The following is a 14,857-nucleotide window of genomic DNA, read 5'->3' on the forward strand; positions in this document are numbered from 1 at the left end:
ATTTTATTGTGCTAGAAAAAATAGTAACAAAATTCGTCTGGAGCAACAAATGGTAGAGAATAGCAAGGGAATTGATGCAAAGGAAGGTGGGGCCCACCTGTACCAGATTTAAACTATTTTATAAAGTGTCACTCATCAAAACTGCCTGGTACTTGTTAAGAAACAGAGTAATACTGGCCCCGCCCCGCTCCTCCCCTCCCTCTCCCCCTCCCCTCCCCTCCCCTCCCCCTCCCCGCTGGGTCTGAGGCCGCTGCCGGCTCCTGGAGTCCGGGTGTCCCGCCGTCCGTCTCTCCGGGCCGCGGGGACGGACAGAGCAGCGCTCGCGGGCCACGGGCCGGAGCGGGGCGCCACCGGAGGCCTCTGGCCGGGCCGCAGCTGCAGGACTTCTCCCTCTCCCCTCCTGGCCTGCTGCAGAAATCTTCAGTGTTTAGAATATCTTCTCTGGCCAGTTTGTGGCACATAGGGATGAAGGAGGGTGGCCCTAACAGAAAACTGGAGATTGTGGAGGTACAAAACTGCCGCGTCCCCAAATGCCTGTTTATTTGGAGTTAAAGGCAGTGGTCTGGCTAAATAAGACAAGACATCGTTTTGGTTGCCTTACTGTCTGCTTGGTGTGTTTGTATTGAATAATCAACACCATGATTTTGGATGACCTTCCAAATTTAGAAGATATTTATACTTCTTTGTGCTCACCAACAATGGAAGACTCAGAGGTGGATTTTGATTCTGGACTGGGAGATGATGACTCAAAACATGACCACATTTTGGGAGATTCTACTATCTTTGTGGCTTTCAAAGGAAATATAGATGATACAGACTTGAAATGGAAATTGGACACCATACTGGAGAATGTTCCCAGTCTTTTGCACATGGAATCCAACAAGCTCAAAGTACAGAAGGTGGAACCTTGGAACAGTGTCCGTGTTACATTCAGCATCCCCCCGGGAAGCTGCAGAGCGATTATGAATTTTGGCTCAGAACTACAATCAGCAACTCAGGGATTTAGGAATTCTCTCCATTCAGATTGAAGGTGAAGGAGCAATCAACCTGGCTCTGGCTCAGAATCAAAGCCAAGATGTTCGAATGAATGGTCCCATGGCAACTGGGAATTCTGTTAGAATGGAGACAGGATTTCCCATGGCTAGTGGTCCAGGATTAATAAGGATGAGCAATCCTGCAGCTGTTATGATGTCCCAGGGTGGAAATGTATCTTCTTCCATGATAGCTGCTGGTTCTAACCCAGAGATGCAGACCAGAGCACCTCGACCTGCTTCACAGTCAAATTCAGTGGATCCACTCCTCTCTGGGCTTCCTCTACAACAACAGAGTCATACCTCAGGGTCCTTGGCTCCTCAACTCCACCAAATGCAGCCTGTTCTAGTTAACAGACAAATAAATCCACCTAATTTTCAGCAGCTTCAGCAGCAGCAGCAGCGGCAACAGATGCAACCTAGACCCCCACAGCAACATCAGCAGCAGCCACAGGGTATTCGGCCTCCTTTTACTGGCCCCACTCAGGTGCCTGTACCTCCTGGCTGGAACCAGTTGCCTTCTGGAGCTCTTCAGCCTCCACCAGCCCAGGGTGCTCTGGGTACATTGACAGCAAATCAAGGGTGGAAAAAAGCCCCCCTTCCTGGTCCTATGCAGCAGCAGCTTCAGGCACAGCCATCTTTAGACACAGTACAGATTCCTTCCCATCCTCCACCTCCATATCCTTTTGGAAGCTAGCAAGCCTCACAGTCCCACACAAATTTTCTTCCAATGAGCAACCCAGGTCAATTTACTGCTCCTCAAATGAAGAACCTCCAAGGGGGACCTTCCCGGGTTCCAATACCATCAGCAGCCTCACCTAATGAACAAGTCTCCTGCCTTGTCTCCCTCCTCCTTTCAGCAGGGATCTCCTGCATCATCTCCAACAGTTAACCAAACACCGCAGCAGATGGGACCAAGGCCACCTCAAACTAACTCTCTTCCTCAAGGATTTCAGCAGCCTGTCACTTCTCCTGGTGAAAATCTTGTGGTTCAGCAGGGAAATGTACCACCCAACTTCATGGTGATGCAACAGCAAAATCAGGGTCCACAGTGTTTACATACAGGTCTAGGAGGAATGCCTAAATGGCTCCCACCTGGCTTCTTGACAGGACAGGCCAATCAGAATTTTATGCATGGCCAAGTGCCTTCAACAGCCTCTGGAACCCCTAGGAACACAGGAACCCCTCAGCTACAAGGAAACCAGAGTTTACAGCACACAGGTAGCCAAGGAACTGGTCCTCCCCAGAACCAGATGCAAGTATTACATGGGCCACCAAATATGATACAGCCCAATATGATGGGACTTCATAGCAATATAACCAGTCAACAAACAAATAACAGTGGAGTTCCTCAGGTGAACATGGGAAGCATGCAAGGTCAGCCTCAGCAAGGACCCCCATCTCAAATGATGGGTATGCATCAGCAGATTGTGTCCTCCCAAGGACAAATGGTGAACTCTCAGGCTCAAGGAGCCCTGAACCCTCAAAACCCAATGATCCTTTCTCATGCCCAACTTATGCCACAAGGCCAAATGATGGTAGCCCCTCAAAACCAAAACCTTGGGCCTTTACCACAAAGAATGACCCCCCCCCAAACAAATGATTCCCCAGCAGGGCCAGCAGATGATGGCACCACATAATCAAATGATGGGACCTCAAGGCCAGGTCTTGCTACAGCAGAATCCAATGATAGAGCAAATAATGACCAATCAGATGCAAGGAAATAAGCAACCATTTAATGGTCAGAACCAATCCAATGTTATGACAGGACCAGCTCAGATAATGAGAGGACCAACTCCAAACATGCAAGGAAATATGGTTCAGTTTACAGGACAAATGGCAGGACAAATGATGGCCCAGCAAGGCCCAGTGAATAGCAATCCATCTGAGGTTATGGGAATTCAGGGGCAGGTTCTAAGACCACCAGGACCTGGCTCACACATGTCCCAGCAGCATAATGATGCCACTACCCCCACAAATAATGAAGTCAACATTTCCCAGATGATGCCTGATGTTTCCATGCAGCCATCAAACATGGTGCCACCTCACATGCAGGCAATGCAAGGAAACAGCACCTCAAGGAACCACTTTTCAGGGCATGGGATGCCTTTTAATGCACCCTTCAGTGGAGCACCAAATGGAAATCAGATCTCCTGTGGTCAGAATCCTGGTTTCCCTGTCAATAAAGACATCACTCTAACAAGTCCTTTATTAATGAATTTACTACAAAGTGACATTTCTGCAGGCCACTTTGGGGTGAACAATAAACAGAATGATACAAATGCAAATAAACCCAAGAAGAAGAAACCACCACGGAAGAAGAAAAGTAATCAACAAGGAGAACTTAATACTCCAGATACCCATCCAACTGGCCTTGAGGACCCTGACCAACAATCACTGTCTGGAGAACAAGGAATTAAATTGGACAACACAGGCCCTAAACTCTCAGATTTTGCAAGTAGGCCACCAGCACCTTCACCAAATCTGGCCCAGAAGGAGATCCCGGCTGTACCACCTCAGGGACCTGCACACAGACCAGAACTGGAAGCAAATGCTGCTGTAATCTCCAGTCAAAGTAATGAGCCCAAGGAGACAGGGGAGAAATCTAAAACTCCAAGCTGGAGAAACTCAAGAGCTGAGGAACCCACCACTGCCCCAGAGAGTGGGGAAAATGGGCAGTGCAAAGGATCTTCTGGGCCGGCCTCAGCTTCTAGCACTTCAAAAGAACCTGCTGCCAGCGTGATGCAGTCCAAATGAAGGAAATCCAAGTAAATCACTTCAGGCAACTTGAGACTTGTAAATGTGTGTGAATTTTACAAAAAGCAATTTTTGACCTATGATTTTTAAAAGCAAACATGACAATTTCTGTACAGTTAATCATTTTAATAATTCTGTCCCTCTCTTAAACCACGCAGCCTCTTGATTAAATGAACAGCAAGAAAGGCAGAGTTGATAAACCATTTGTGGTGGCAAGATGGAGTTCAAGTTTTCCAAAAAGATTGTTGTCTCTTGTGAGGAATGACAACCTACTGTTGTAAATGTCTAGATTTTACATTTGTTTCCTAAGCAAATTATCAGACACAGTGGCTGTTCTTAGGTAGCTGGTGATGTCTTGTTCAGTGGAAGTACTCTGTGAATAGCTGTAATGGGGGCAGAAATAATCCCTCTCCTTGGAAATGTTGTAAATAATTTTATTAGAGATGATTTCAGACATATTTGTTGTAGGAAAAATGGACCAGTGAATAAAGAGAATCTAAGGGTTTGTATAATGTGGAAAAAAAATAAAGAAACAGAGTAATGCATCAGTACATTAGGATAGGTTAAAAAAAACCCACAGTAAATGACTACAGCAATCTACTGTTTGACAACCCCCCAAGATATCAGCTTCTGAGATAAGAACTCACTATTTGACAAAAATTGGGAAAATTGGAAAATAGTACAGCAAAAATTAGGCATTACATTTCACACTCTATTTCAAAATAAGGTCAAAATGGGTTATAGATAAATTAATAGACCAAGAAATACTCTATCAAATCTATGGAAAGGGATAAATTTATGACAAATGTAGTAGAATACATTATAAACTGCAAAATGAATGATTTTGACTATATAAAATTAAAAAAGTTTTTGCACTAATCAAATCAATGCTGCCAAAATCAGAAAGAAAGCAGAAATTTGGGAAACAATCTTCACAACTAGGAGCTCTGATAAAGGTCTCATTTCATGTGTATATATATATATATATATATATATATGTATGTATATATATATAAATATATATTTATATATATTGTATACATTATATATTCTAATATAAAATTTATATATATATGTATATATATATATATATATATATATATATATAATTTATATATATATATAAAGAGAGAGAGGTGGGGGAATTGCATCAGATTTATAAAGTTAGAAGTCATTCCCAATTGATAAAGGGTCAAAGGATAAAACTAGACAGTTTTCAAAATAAGAAATTAAAGTTATATATAATCATATGAAAAAATGCTCCAAATCATTATTGATTAGAGTAATGCAAATTAAATTAACTATGAGGTTTCTCTTCACATCTATCAGAGTGGTCAAGATGAGAAAAAGGGAAAAATGATCAATGCTGGAGAGTTTGTAGGAGGATTGGGACATTGATACATCGCTGGTGGAGTTGTGAACTGATGCAACCTTTCTGGAGAGCAATATGGAGCTATGCTTAAAGAGCAATAAAAATATTCATTCCCTTTGACCCAACAATTCCAATTCTAGGCCTATATGCAGAAAAAAATCTTAAAACAAAAGTTAAACTCCCACGTGTTCCAAAATATTCCTAGCAGCTCTTTTTGTAGTGGCAAAGAAATGGAAATTGAGGGGGATGTGCATCAATTGAAGAGTGGCTAAAGAAATAATGGTACATGAATACTATGGAATATTATTGTTCTATAAGAAACCATAAATGGTCAGACTCTAGAGAAGCATGGAATGAATTACAGGATCTGATGCTGAGTGAAGGGAACAGAACCAAGGGAACAATGTATACTTTAACAGCAACATTGTGAGATGATCAATCTTGATGGATGCAGCTCCTTTGAGCAGTTCAGAGAGCTAGGACGACTATATTAGACTGGTTATAGACAATGTTATCCCCATCCAGAGGAAGGAAAAACAACACAAAACACAAACAAAAAAAATCCTTCAGAATCTGATGAACACTTTATAAACACTTTATAAAAAATTATCTCTTATGTATCTCTTTCTCTTAATCCTAATTCCTCATACCAAAAATGACTAATCTGTAGGCATGTTTATCAGAAATATGCATGCATAATGCTAATCTGACTATTTATTGCTGAGGGAAGGGAGTTGGGGAGGGAGGGTGAAAGGAAATTTTGTAAATTAAAAATATACATGTTTCATTTCTTTTTTAAGCTTTTCTATGAACTTTTGGATTTGAGTACAATTCATAGACTCTTTTGAGATGACCCCTGTGGTTAATTTTTCACAGTTTCCTTCTTCCAAGGTGGCATTGTTATCATCTTTATCTACATAGTAACTTTCTATAGTAAGTGCGCTTTTAGCTTTTTTTGCTTATCCTGAAATATCTGAGCTCTAATCCTGAGGTATAGGTAGTATAGATCCATGTTTTTCATACTAAGGCTGGGATCTGATACCTGGCTTGTTGGTGGCTAAGATGTTGCCAGTGCAGTCCAGGCTTTGCCTTCGCAGAGGTTTAAAATAAAGGATCTTTGTGTATCTTCTCTCATGTTATTCATCAATTAGATACCATCAGTCAAAGCCTGATTAATTTACTGCTTGTTGATAAGCTCAAATTTTATCTCCAGGTTCTGTCTATGCAGTGTTTTGTTCCCAAGCCAGAGCTATCTTTGGTCCTGTCTTCCCAGGGTTCAGACTTTCTTTGGAATTGGGACCCTCTCTGCTGGCTTGCTATCAATTAGTTGGAACTTATGCTGTTGTCAAGCTGTCAGGACCTGAACTGCCCTGTGGCTTAAAGTTTCCTCTTGGCTTTTCCACTCTTCTAATTAGACTTTACTTCATCCTTTCCCCCAAAGAGACAAACCTTCACTGAAGATCCCCCACAATGTTTACAGCTGAAAACTTCTTTGGATCTCATTTTCTTGGTGGGATCTAAAACTTTAATGTCTGTGCAGAGGCTTCATTTAGTTTTGTGTAGGGAAAAATTATGGGAGACTATTAGCTTCACAATGCCATCTTGGCACTGCCCCAGAAATTCCTAGTATCTCTTTTTTAAAAATATATTTTATTTATTTGATTTTCCAACTACATGCCAGGATCATTTTCAACCAATGATTTTTTGCAAGGTTTTGAATTTCTTATTTTCTCCCTCTCTCCCTTCCCTTCCAACCTCACTCTCTATGACAGAAAAACAATCTAATACAGACTCTACATTTATAACAATGCTAAACGTAGATCCTTATTAATCATGTTGTGAGAGAAGAATCAAATATCAATGGAAGAAAGAAACCAGAGAGAAAAAAATGATATAATACATAAGACAACCTTTAAAAATTGAAGATGCTAAGTTTTGACCTCCATTTAAACTTCAAAGTTCCTTCTCTGATATGGATGTCATTTTCCATCACAAGTCCTTTAAAATTGTCTTTGATCAATGTACTACTGAACTGAACAAGTCCATCATAGTTGATAATCACCCCACTCTGCATCAATTCATTCAAATCTTTCCAAGAACAGTAGTTTTCTCAACTGACATAGCATTTATCATTGTTTTCCATTTTTAGGATCTGGGATTTTGGATGAACAAATCTTTAACTCCTCTCTAATATATGACTTTAGAGCATTACACTCTTTTCATAACATTTAAAAAAAATTTTAAAAATTTATTATTTTTGAATTTTACAATTTTTCGTCCAATCTCGCTTTCCTCCACCCTACCCCCCACAGAAGTCAGTCTGTTAGTCTTTACATTGTTTCTATGCTATACATTGATCTAAATTGAATGTGTTGAGAGAGAAATCATATCCTTAAGGAAAAAAAATAAAATATAAGAGATAGCAAAATCACATAATAAGATAATTATTTTTTAAAAATTAAAGGTAATAGTCTTTGGTCTTTGTTCAAACTCCACATTTCTTTCTCTGGATACAGATGGTATTCTTCTTCACAGATACCCCAAAAATGTCCCTGATTGTTGTACTGATGGAATGAACAAGTCCATTAAGATTGATCATCAACTCCATGTTGCTGTTAGGATGTACAATGTTCTTCTGGTTTTGCTCATCTCATTCAGCATCAGTTCAGGCAAATCATTCCAGGCTTCTCTGAAGTCCCATCCCTCCTGTTTTCTAATAGAACAATAGTGTTTCATAATGTACATATACCACAATTTGTTCAGTAATTCCCCAATTGATGAACATTCACTCAATTTCTAATTCTTTGCCACCACAAACAGGGTTGCTATGAATATTTTTGTACAAGTGATGTTTTTACCCTTTTTTATGATCTCTTCAGGGTATAGACCCAGTAGTGGTATTGCTGGATCAGAGTATGTAGATTTTCATTGCCCTTTGAGCATAATTCCAAATTGTAGAGCATTATATTCTTAGTTTCTTTTCAATGAGAAAATATATAGCAAAATCTATTCTCACTTAATATACTTATATAAATTCATAAATTTCATTGAAAAATGAAAATCAATTCCCCAGATAAATCATTTGAATTTGTGCTTCACAGTTTGGGAGCTATTGCCCTAGCTCCTATCTCTCTCCTTTTCATCTACAAGATTATGTATTAAATGAGAGTACACATATTTTAAGAGACTGTTAAATGCTTTGCTCAAATCTATCTATCCTACTACTACAGGGATCCCTGATACATGTATCCCCCCAAAAGGAAATAAGATTCACTTGGCATTACTTATTTTAATGAAGCAAAATTAGCTCTAGGTGACCCCCTTTATTTTTTTAATTCACAAATTATTTCCTTTGATTCTAAGAAATATCAAAGTTATTGAGTTTCAAAATTTATATTTCTGATCAAAAACTGCTTTCTCAATCTCCTATTTAGGTTTGTAAGTCTGAATGCTAGCTCTGTGTGCAAAAAATGTCAATTTGCCATGTCGAGGTCTGTTCCTCTCCATCTGATTGTTGACTGTAAAAAAATTAACCTGGTCCACCTCTAATTGAATAAAAAAAATTGATCTGCAGTTGTGTCAACAATCAGGGAGAAACCATCTTTAGAAAGCAGGAAACTTGTCTGGTTATCTCCCTAAGGGTCACAAATAAATTCCTGTACTTGTGACATTTTGAAAGAGAGAAACCCAATGCTTTATATGACTATACCCTATCTGATAAAAAAAAAACACAAAATATTTCAAGTCAGAAAGGTGGCACAAGTTTTACTGCTAACTGGATCTTTGCCACTACTAACATAAAACAAACTTTATGGATTGGGAAATGAACTAAAATGATCAATGACCCCTTTATGTATATAATCCGATTGGTTCTCTGTCAAAAGTTTATGACTGTGTGTTTTCTAGAAAAATGCTTTTCTTATTTCACTCTGGGTAGATTTTTATAATTTCTAGTACCTATAAGTTTTCTGTAAATCAGAGAATAAACTTCATATCTAACCTATTTTTTTTAAATTTTATTTTATTTTAGCTCCAAATAGTTAGCTTTTCACAGAAGTCATACTAAAATATTTTTAGAAAATGATCTCAATCATTCAATCAATTAATAATCATATGTTAAGGGCTTACAATATATCAGACACCATGCTAATTTTCAGAGTCCTATGGAAAAAGCAAACCCATTCTCATAGAGTTTATATGCTAATGTAGTATATAACATATATATATATATGTATATATATATATATATATGATTAGGTACATAAAATACATAAAGATTAGATGAAAGACACCTTAAAGGAAAGAGCATTATTATTCTGGATGAATAGAAAAGGATTTCTACAGAAGGTAGTGTTTGAGCTAATCTTGAAAGAAGTCAGGGGATTCTCAAATAACTTTAGAAGATTTTAGAATTCTAATCAACATAGTAACCAACCATTTCTCCAGAGAACACATGATGAAACATGATACTCCTGTTCTGTCACAGAAGAGAATTCATTGAAACAAAAAAATTTTTGGACATAGGGAAGTTGAAATTTGTTTTGGTTGACTATGTATATTTGTTATAAGGGTTTTGTTTCCATTTTTCAGAATTTTTTCTCAATTCTATGTATATGAGGAATTTTTTAAGGGGTGTGGGGATGGGTACTTGGGGGTCAGTGAAAATAATTATGAAAAATCTGAATTTATCATTATGAACTTGGCTTAGTTTCTTCACCTAGTCTTGTCCCTATGTCTATTTTCTATTGCCTTTCTTCTGATTGAAAACTTCCCCTCACTCTCAACATTGAAACCCCCTGTCTCCCATTCTTCAGATCTCTGACCATCCCATTCAGAAAACCTTCCTCTCTCTGTATTATCAATCCATTTCCTTGTTTTCTTTCTCTACCCCACTGGACATTCACCCCTGGATCAACTCCACTTAATTGCTATTATTCCCTATACAGCCCACTCCCCCTGCCTAGTGCATCTCTAGGTCTGTCCAGATATTATTAACCTTTCTTCTTTTCTTCCATCTTTTTACCTTTAACATGTTGCAGACAACTCCACAACTGAATTAGGGAAAGGTATGGGAACTTGAAGGCCCTATTTTCTGGTCCAAATCCTGTCTTTGAGCTGCTGAACATCAATGACTAAGTTGAAATCTTTGGCATCAGTTCCCTTATCTTTCCCAGTCCTCAAATTTTATCATCCTCTGGAATGGGAGTTCTTGCCCTAGCATTTATGAACATTTAAAAAATTGTTAATGATCTGAGTGGGATTGGTTTTCTTTGTAATATTCTGCATTTTATTTCATGTACTAATGTTAGTTTGGCATTAATGTTAAGATGTATGAAGCATTTTTTCAAGTATTTCATTTTTGTCCTCATAAAAACCCTGGGAAGTAGGAGCTATTTTTACCCCCTATTTTATAGATTAGGGAACTGAAGCAGAAATTAAATGGTTTACTTAGTTCTCATAGCTACTAAGGATCTGAGGCTGGATTTGAACTTAGGCCAGTGCAGGAAATGGACAGTAAATGGAAGATTTCAAAGGAGCATAAATTTAGAGATAAGAGACCTCAGAGTGCATTCTACTTCACATTCATTTTATAACTAAGGAAGTTGAAGCCCAAAGAGATTAACTGACTTGCCTATGGTCACAAAGATAATGTAGAATAAGCTTGGGGGTGAAACAGGAATACCTAAATTGCCACCATTATCCAATATTTCATTAGACAAGTTAGCTTTAGAAATAAGAGAAGAAAAAGAAATTAGGGGTGGCTAGGTGGTGCAGTGGATAGAGCACCGGCCCTGGAGTCAGGAATACCTGAATTCAAATCTGGCCTCAGACAATAGTTACCTACCTGTGTGGCCTTGGGCAAGCTACTTAATGGCATTGCCTTGCAAAAGAAAAAACAAAACAAAACTAAAAAAAAAAAAAAGAAATTGAAGGAAATGAAGAAACAAACTAATCTTTGCTGATAATATGATGGTGTACTTAGAAAACCCTAGAAAATCATCTTAAAAATATTTGAAACAATTAGTAACTTTAGCAAAATTGCAGGATATAAAATAAGCCCACATAAATCATCAGTATTTCAGTATATTACTAACAAGGCACGGCAGTAAGAGATAAAAAAAGAGAAATTACATTTAAAATAACTGTAGACAACATAAAATACATGGGAATCTACCTGCCAAGGCAAACTCAGAAACTATCTGAAAACAGATATAAAAATTTTTCACAGAAATAAAACCAAATCTAAACAACTGGGCAAATGTCATGGTTAGGTCAAGCTAAAATAATAAAAATGATAATTCAATCTACATTAAATTACTTCTTCAATTCCACACCAATCAAACTTCCAAAGAAATCACATTATTGAACTAAAAACCAGTAACTAAGCCTAAATGGGAGAATTAAAAAAAATCAAGGATATCAAGGGAATTAATGAAAAAATGCAAAAAGGGGTGGCTAGGTGGCATAGTGGATAAAGCACCAGCCTTGGAGTCAGGAGTACCTGCGTTCAAATCCAGTGTCAGACACTTAATAATTACCTAGCTGTGTGGCCTTGGGCAAGCAACTTAACCCCATTTGCCTTGCAAAAAAAAAAAAAAAGAAATGAATGTTAAATATTAAGACTTTTGAAGGGGAAGATGGCTAGGGAAGAGTGGAATTCTTGCTATTTATTAATGTCTGCTTCTTACCATTAAATTGATAAAGCAATTTGAAAATGTTTGGTTGTTGAGTTGTGAATAGGTTAAAAACATTTTTGGTTGATGTTTTATCTTTTAAGGGGAATATTTTAATTGTGACAAATTAAGAGAAAGAATTGTGCTGTGATGAATAAAATCACATTTTGGTAATATGGTTTACATAGCTGAAAAAGTAAGGTTTTTAAATAAGTCTTTGGTTGTGGTCAAGAATAATATGTATTGGGGCAGCTAGGTGGTACAGTGGCTGGAGCACCAGCCCTGGAGTCAGGAGTACCTGAGTTCAAATCCAGCCTCAGACACTTAATAATTACCTAGCTGTGTGGCCTTGGGCAAGCCACTTAACCCCATTTGCCTTGCAAAAACCTAAAAAAAAATGCAAAAGAAGGTGATCTATCCATATCAGATTTAACATTATATTATAAAGCATCAATCATCAAAACAGTTTGGTACTGGTTAGAAAAGATTAGGTGCAAAAGAAACAGTAGCAAATGACTAAAGGAATATGCATTTGATAAACACAAAGATTCCATCTTTGGGAGAAGAATTCACTCTGATAAAAACAGTTGAGAAAACTGGAAGATAGTATGGTAGGAAGTAGACATGGACCTTACATCAAGATAAGGTCAAAATGGGTACAGGATTTAGACATAAATGGTGATATCATAAGCCAATTTGGAGAACAATGAATAACTTTCCTGTCAGAGCTATGGAAAAGGGAATAGTTTATGACTAAAGAAGAAGCGATAGAGAACATTAAAAAATGCTAAATGGTTACATTTGATGAAATTAAATTGAAAAGATTTTGCACGAAGATAATGAAAAATTAGGATTTAAAAAAATCTTATTTAATATATATTTTTGCAATTACATATAAAAACAATTTTAAAATTCCATTAAAAATTTTTAATTCCAATTTTTCTTCTCTACCCCCCCCCCCCCAGTGAGAAGGCAGGCAATCTGACATAGATTATATGGGCAATCATTCAAAATATATTTCATTTAAGTCATTCTGTGAAAGAAAATACAAACATCCCCTCCCCCAAAGTAAATTAAACAAGAAAAATGAAGAAAAAGGAGCTTTGATCTTCATTCAAACTCTTAACAATTCTTATTTTGGAGATGGATAACACCTTTCATCAAAAACCATTGATGGGGGTGGCTAGGTGGCTTAGTGGATAGAGCACCAGACCTGGAGTCAGGAGTACCTGAATTTAAATGCAACCTCAGACACTTAATAATTACCTAGCTGTGTGGCCTTGGGCAAGCCACTTAACGCCATTGCCTTGCAAAAAAACCCAGCCAACCAACCAAACAAACAAAAAAACCATTGAGAATTGCTTTGGATCATTACATTGCTGAGAATAGCTGAGTTATTCATGGTATATCATCCTACAGTATTGTTACTGTATACAATTTTCTCCTGGCTCTGCTCACTTCACCGTGCATCAGTTCGTCTAAGTCTTTTCGTGCCCTTCTGAGAATATCACACTCATCATTTTTCAATGAACAATAGCATCCACTATAATCGTATACAACATCTTGTTCAGTCACTCCCCAGTGGATGGACTTCCCCTCAAACTCCAATTCTCTTGCCATCACTAAAAGAGTTGCTACAAATAATTTTTGTACACATAGATCCTTTTCAGTTTTGTTTTTTTATCTCTTCGGGGTACAGACCTAGTAGTGGTATTACTTGGTCAAAGGGTATGCATAGTTTATACCCCTTTAAGCATAGTTTCAAATTGCTACCCTGAGTGGTTGAATCAGTTCACAACTTCACAACATCAGTATTCCAGTTTTCCAGCATGTCCTCTAAAACCCATCCTCCTACTCTCTCATATTAGTCAGTCTAACAGATATGGAAGTAACTCAGAGTTACTTAAATTTTCATCTTTCCCATCTGAAAACTGCCTGTTCATATCCCTTGACTAACTATCAGTTGAGCAATGGCTCTTTTCCATAAATTTGATCTGTTTTCTATGTGCTTGAGAAATGAAGTCTTTATCAGAGAAACTCACTGAATTTTTTTCACAGTAATAATTACCAACTGTCTATTTCTATCTTCTTCCCCACTTGTTCATTCTCTCCTTTCACCCAGTCCATTCTTTATTTTTTAGGTTTTTACAAGGCAATGGGGTTAAGTGGCTTGCCCAAGGCCACACAGCTAGGTAATTATTAAGTGTCTGAGGCTGGATTTGAACTCAGGTACTCCTGACTCCAGGCATCACTTAGCCGCCCCAGATCCAGACCATTCTTAAAAGTGCTTTGCCTCTGATTTTTATCCCCCAAAATGCTTTCCATTCTATTAGCTATTAGCTCCTTCCTTCTCTTATCCCCATTTCTTTTTGACTTTCCTGTATGATGAGATAGATCTCTACACTAAGGTGAATACATCTATTATTCCTTCTTTGAGCCAATTCCAAAGAGAGGAAGGTTCATGTGACCTCTCTCTACTTCTTCCATTTACCACTCCATTGTAAAATGATTCTCAGGACTCTTTTATGTCACATTATTTATACCATTCTACTTGTCCTTTTCCACTTTTTATAGTACATTATTCTTTGTCATTCTTTAATTTTTTTAAATCAAAATAGCACGTTCAACTCATATCTGGGCCCTTTGTCTATGATACTTCTAATAGTTCTAACAATCAGAAATCTTTTCAGAATTATACAAAATCATTTCCCCATATAGGATTATAAGCAGTTTACTCTCATGGAATCCCTTATGTCTTTTTTTTTTTTACTTTTTTATGATTACTTTGCATGTCATATTTGAGATTCAAATTTTCTTTTCAGCTCTGGTCTCTTTATCAGCAATATTTGAAATTCCTCAATTTCATTGAATATGCACTATTTTTCACCTGATGGATTATCCTAGTTCTTTGGACATCTGGGATATCATATTCCAGTCTTAGAATCCTTTAGAGTAGAAGTTGCAAATCTTATTTTATCCTGAATGTAGTTCTAAGATATTTGATATTTTTTCCTTTTAGGTTA

At 37.6% G+C, this 14,857-nt stretch overlaps 1 pseudogene; it reads left to right on the forward strand.

The window, feature by feature from the left end:
- The first annotated feature begins 590 nt into the window (after nt 1–590).
- On the forward strand, nt 591–3,830 carry LOC141489027 (nuclear receptor coactivator 6 pseudogene; annotated as a pseudogene).
- The last annotated feature ends 11,027 nt before the right edge of the window (nt 3,831–14,857 follow it).

The sequence above is a fragment of the Macrotis lagotis genome, chromosome 1 (genome assembly GCF_037893015.1).
Source record: "Macrotis lagotis isolate mMagLag1 chromosome 1, bilby.v1.9.chrom.fasta, whole genome shotgun sequence".
NCBI lineage: Eukaryota > Metazoa > Chordata > Mammalia > Peramelemorphia > Peramelidae > Macrotis > Macrotis lagotis.